The 5,738-nt window shown below is 45.4% G+C and overlaps 1 protein-coding gene across 5 annotated transcripts in view; it reads left to right on the top strand.

Annotated features, from left to right (window-relative positions):
* Nucleotides 1–5,103: 5,103 nt before the first annotated feature.
* STAU2 (staufen double-stranded RNA binding protein 2) overlaps nt 5,104–5,738 on the top strand; it is a 344,502-nt gene continuing 343,867 nt past the window's right edge. For 2 of the 5 annotated variants that reach the window (XM_017851604.1, XM_017851606.1), the window contains exon 1: nt 5,104–5,332. The gene's annotated coding sequence lies outside the window, so the exon portion shown is untranslated. The remainder of the gene's footprint in view (nt 5,333–5,738) is intronic. The other 3 variants (XM_017851602.1, XM_017851600.1, XM_017851605.1) reach the window with 3 other exon arrangements.

Genomic DNA, 5,738 nt, shown 5'->3' with positions numbered 1-5,738 from the left:
TAAGGGGTAGGATCTCTTTTTATAAGGCTGAAAAATGTTCCATTATACCCATTTATTTGTCTACTCATCCACGGATGGACACTTAGGTTGATTCATATCTTGGCTATTATGAATAGTGCTGCAATGAACATGGAAGTGCAGATATCTCTTCGCTATATATTTTCTTTTCTTTGGATAAATACACAGTGGTGGTTGCTGGGTTGTATGGCAGTTCTATTTTTAGTTGTTTGAGAAACTTCCATACAGTTTTTCATAATGGCTGTAGTAATTTACATTCCCACTATCAGTGCACAAGAGTTTCCTTTTCTCTGCATCCTGGCCAGCATTTATCTTTTGTTTTTTTTGATAACAGGCATTCTAACTGGGGTAAGATGATAGCTCATTGTGGTTTTGATTTGCATTTTCCCGATGATTAGTAATGTTGAGCATTTTTTCATATACCTGCTTGTTTCTTACACATAATTGATTACCTTTTTTTTCTTTTGAGACAGGTTCTCTCTCTGTTGCCCAGGCTGGAGTGCAGTGGTTTGATCACGGCTCACTGCTGCCTTGACCTCCAGGGCTCAAGTGGTCCTCCCACCTCAGCCTCCCAAGTAGCAGGGACTACAGAAACGTACCACTATACTCAGCTACTTTTTTATTTTTTGTAGAGACAGGATTTGGCCATGTTGCTCAAGCTGGTCTTGAACTCCTGGCCTCAATGAATCCTCCTGTCTCTGTCTCTCAAAATGCTGGGGTTACAGGCACAAGCCATGGCACCAGCCTATTTTGTAACATAATTTATTTCTACTGTTTTTTAGCAGTGTTTTAGGTGGCTAATACCCTAATAATTATTTTGACATTATTATGAAAACAAGTTGAGTTTCGAGCAATAATTTTATTAGTAAACACATAAATACATTGGGAATTAAAAAAAAAAATTTTTTTTGAGACACAGTCTTCCTCTGTCTCCCAGGCTGGGGTGCAGTGGAGCGATCTCGGCTTACTGCAACCTCTGCTTCACAGATTCAACTGATTCTCCTGCCTCAGCCTCCCAACTAGCTGAGACTACAGGTGCGTGCCACCACGCCCGGCTAATTTTTTTATATTTTTGGTAGAGACGGGGTTTCACCATGTTGGCCAGGATGGTCTCTATCTTTTGACCTCGTGACCTGCCTGCCTCGGCCTCCTAAAGTGCTGGGATTACAGGCGTGAGCCACTGTGCCCGGCCTCAGAATGGTATTCTAGTAAAGGTAAAATACAATGTTTGGAAGTGCTTATTTCATGCATTTGTTATTCATTCATTCCCCTGTAAGTTCCACGAGGACAAAGATTTTGCAGATTTTTTTCATTGCTATACATCTGTAGGCCAAGAATAGTATTTGGCACATAGTAGGTATTCAGTAAATATTGGTCAAATTTGCTAATCCCTTCATTTGACAAGCATTTAGTGGACACTGTGCTAAGTCCCAGAGAAACAAAGAAGAGAAAGTCATTGTTGTTGCCTTCAAGGAGCTTAAGACATAGTAGAAGAAACACATAAAGAGTGTGTAGTGACAAAAATAAATTCAGGGCCATGCAGTGGCTCATTCCTGTAATGCCAGCACTTTGGGAGGCCGAGGAGGGCGGATCACTTGAGGCCAGGAGTTCAAGACCAGTCTGGGCAACATGTCAAAACAAACTGTATCTACTAAAAATACAAAAATTAGCCAGGTCTGCTGGCATATGCCTGTAATCCCAGCTACTCAGGAGGCTGAGGCACGAGAATCGCTTGCACCCTGCAGGCAGAGGTTGCAGTGAACCAAGATCGTACCGCTGCACTCTAGCCTGGGCAAGAGCAAGAACTCTGTCTCAAAAAAAAAAAAAAAAAAAAAAAAATTCAGATATCATCAATAAAGGAGGGTAACTTCTATGGTGGGTGCTGGGGGGCTAGATGAATTTACAGGAAAATAAATATCAGAAAAAGGGCATCATAATATAAGATACAACATAAGAAAGAAGAGGACATAGAAGGAAACTGGAGTTTGTGATTCTGGAATCTGTCCCATTCAAACTGCTCAAATCCAATAATGGTGAATTTGAAAGCATTATCTTTTTCCTGATGCTTGAACATTTCACTGCATGGTAACTGGTAAAAATGTGTTGATAAATCAGATGCTTTTAAAAAAATTTTAATTTTAAATTTATTTTTATTAAATGGAGGTGGGGTCTCACTTTGCTGCCCACGCTGGTTTCAAACCCCTGGCTTCAAGAGATCCTCCCACTTCAGCTTTTCAAAGTGCTGGGATTACAGGCATGAGCCACTGTGCCTGGCCTCAGTTGCTTTTAATCAGCTGCCTATTAATAGGTCTACTGTTCTTTATTTATTTATATTTTTTGATATAGGATCTTGCTTTGTTGCCCTGGCTGGAGTGCAGTAATGTGATCTCACTTCACTCCAACCTCTGCCTCCCAGGCTCAAGTGATCCTCCCACCTCAGCCTCCTGAGTAGCTGGGACTACAAGCACACACCACCATGCCCAGGTAGTTTTTCTAATTTTAGTAGAGATGGGGTTTTCACCATTTTGCCCAGGCTGGTCTCGAACTCCTGACTTCAGGTGGTACGCCAGTCTCCCAAAGTGCTGGGATTATAGGTGTGAGCCACTGCACCCGGCTGGCCCACTGCTCTTTAAATATTCATTATTTTCAACTCCTATACAATTATTTTATTTTAAAGTAAATCCTAAAATGATTGTAGAGTGGTGTGTGGATTTCCATGTCACCCAGGTGATTTCATGTACTGATGCTATATAGCTTGAGCAACTGAAAGTGCTGATTCAAGTTAAAAAACAATTTCCTTTCTGATAATTGTGACTTAGAAAATTTCATTCTATTTGGGGTTTACCAATGATTGAAAATCAGTTATGAGGAACAGTTACAGGAGAGATAAAGTTTTCAATTAACTTTAATGATCCAAATCAAAGAGAATGAAATCTGACCACTTCAGAGTTATTTCCAAAAGTATAAACTCATCCATTTATACCAAAGGATTTACTGTCCACCTACTTGCTGTTGGATGCTGGGACTACAGATATGCATGAGACACAGAGCTTGCCCGTCAATAATGCAATGTTTGGTAGATACAGACAGGCTAGAAAACACAATTCTAACATACCTACAATATCAGAGAAGAGAGGTACAAGAGAAGAGCACTGGCCTGCTTAGAGGAGTGTTAGAGAATGCCTCTCAAGGAGGTGATTTCTTTTCTTTTCTTTCTTTTTCTTGAGATGGAGTCTTGCTCTGTTGCCCAGGCTAGAGTGCAGTGACATGATCTCAGCTCACTGCAACCTCCGCTTCCCGAGTTCAAGCAATTCTCCTGCCTCAGCCTCCCAAGTAGTTGGGATTACAGGTGCGTGCCACCACGCCCAGCTAATTTTTGTATTTTTAGTAGAGATGGGGGTTTCACCATGTTGGCCAGGCTGTTCTCGAACTCATGACCTTGTGGTCTGCCCGCTTTGGCCTTTCAAAGTGCTGAGGTTACAGGTGTGAGTCACCACACCCGGCCAAGAAGGTGATTTTTGAATGCCACGAAAGATTTTTTGTTCACCAGGCAAGAGAAGAGGTAGCCTGAAGGGAGAGAGAATAGCTTATGGAAAGACACAGAGGCAGGTGGCTTGATCCTTCGTATGGCTGGTGGGAAAGTAACGTATTCATTCAAAAGATTCAACAATTTCTGGTCCAACTTCTTTCCGTCAGTGATGGATGGGTGGGCCGCATATACAACAGTGCTCCCATAAGATTATACAGTTCTTTAAGCCGAGGGCAGTGGTTCACCCCTGTAATCCCAGCACTTTGGGAGGCCGAGGTGGGAGGATCACTTGAGGTCAGGAGTTTGAGCCCAGCCTGGCCAACATGGTCAAACCCCGTCTCTACTAAAAATACAAAAATTAGCTGGGCGTGGTGGCATGTGCCTGTAATCCCAGCTACAAGGGAGGCTGAGGCAGGAGAATCGCTTGAACCCGGGAGGTGGAGGTTGCAGTGAGCTGTGATTGCGCTACTGCATTCCAGCCTGGGTGACAGAGCTGAGACTCCGTCTCAAAAAAAGAAAAGAAAGAAAGAAAGAAAGAGATTATACAGTTCTTTTACTGTACGTTTTCTATGTTTAGATACAAATACCTTGTGTTGCAATTGCCTACAGTATTAGCACAGTAACACTCTACAGGTTTGTAGCCTAGGAGCAACAGCCATATACCATATAGCCAAAGCGAGTAGTTGGCTAGACTACCTAGGTTTGCGTAAGAGCACGCTATGATGTGCACAAAACAACAAAAATCGCTCAATGACACGTTCCTCAGAACATCTGCCTATGGCTAGGTAAGGCATGACTGTATTAGAATGCTGACTAGGTGCGTGAACCGCTAGAAGGAGCGCTGCAAATTTAGGAAGGATGCAACATGTTCAATCCGAGGGAACTGGTAGAGGTGAAAAGGAGGGAAAAAGGAACATAGTAAAGAGTTCTGGGAGGAAAAATACAGCTGTAGCTAACATTGTACCAGGAGAGGTACTACATGCCCGGCCCTGTTTAAAGGGCTTCATATATATTGTCACATTTAAATACAAAATATCACATGTAGTCTCCTCTTGAGGTTCAGGATAAGTAACATGCCGGTAGTCTCCTCTCCAGTTAGTAAGCGGATATCCAGCCTTGGTTATCTGACTCTGGAGCCCTTGCTTTTAACCAGGACACATACTACCTTCCCAAGTGTAGACAGGAGATTGGTTTTAGATGATGACTGAAATCACCGGCCTGGGAGACATTTCTCAGAGAAGTGACACCGGGAAGAAACTCTAGGAATAACGTTGCAAATGAATAAGTTTGTGAAAGCACACTAATAGTTCTATTTAGAAATTTATTTTATTGTCAGATTATTTTTGGTGCCCGTTACTAAACGAAGTGTTCAATTTCATCGAGCTTAACTGGGTTGAAGTTATCTAGACAAAAGTAATCCACATCAAAACCAGGACGAATCCAGATGTAATTTGTTTTCTGGCACTCCTGCTTCATAAATCTAGGATCTAGGGCATTGTTTTCAATGGTTCTCATTTTTGGCTCCAAGGATTCTTTTTCATGTGACTAATTTTTTCGGTGGAGGAGGAGGTCTGGCCACGCCGCGGGTCTTGGCGAGCAGGTGATTACGGATCCCTGGTGTTTGCTGGGCGAGACGGTAAAGCAACCTCCTTCTCGCCCCCTCCCCCGTCTGGAAAGGTGCAGGATCCGCTAAACCGTGTGTCGCACAGCGGCGGCCGGAGCAGACGCGGGATGGTCGCGCGTCCCCTGCACAGCACAGAGGGGCAGCCTGAGAGCCTGGGAAAGGTACGAGCGGGGAATCAGAGCACAGGGTGCGGACCAGAAAGAGCAGACGGTCAGTCGGGCGGGGAAGGAAGTTGCCGACTGCAGGTGTGGAAGGGGCTGCCCCAGGCCCACCCCTGGCAGACGAGGGGGCGGGGAGCCGCGCCGGGGACGAGGAGACTGCGGACTGGGCGCGCTCCTAGCGCAGTCGCTCGCCCGCTTGCCCAAGGCCCCCGGGAACGGCCCTCGCCCAGGGGCCCAACTCGCCGCCGCTAGCCCCGCAGAGCCTGCAGCTGGGGGGCCCGGCCGCCGCCAGGGGGCGGGAGCTGCGTCGCGAACAATGGCTGCGCTTGGTCGCGGGCCGGCGGGAGGCGGAGTGGAGATAGAGCCGCTGCCGGGCGCGCACGCCGGCCGGGCGTGCTGGGGCACG

The sequence above is a fragment of the Rhinopithecus bieti genome, unplaced genomic scaffold (assembly GCF_001698545.2).
Source record: "Rhinopithecus bieti isolate Rb0 unplaced genomic scaffold, ASM169854v2 scaffold_32422, whole genome shotgun sequence".
NCBI lineage: Eukaryota > Metazoa > Chordata > Mammalia > Primates > Cercopithecidae > Rhinopithecus > Rhinopithecus bieti.
Note: the sequence above shows the minus strand (reverse complement) of the source record. Positions and strands in the feature narration are given on the sequence as shown.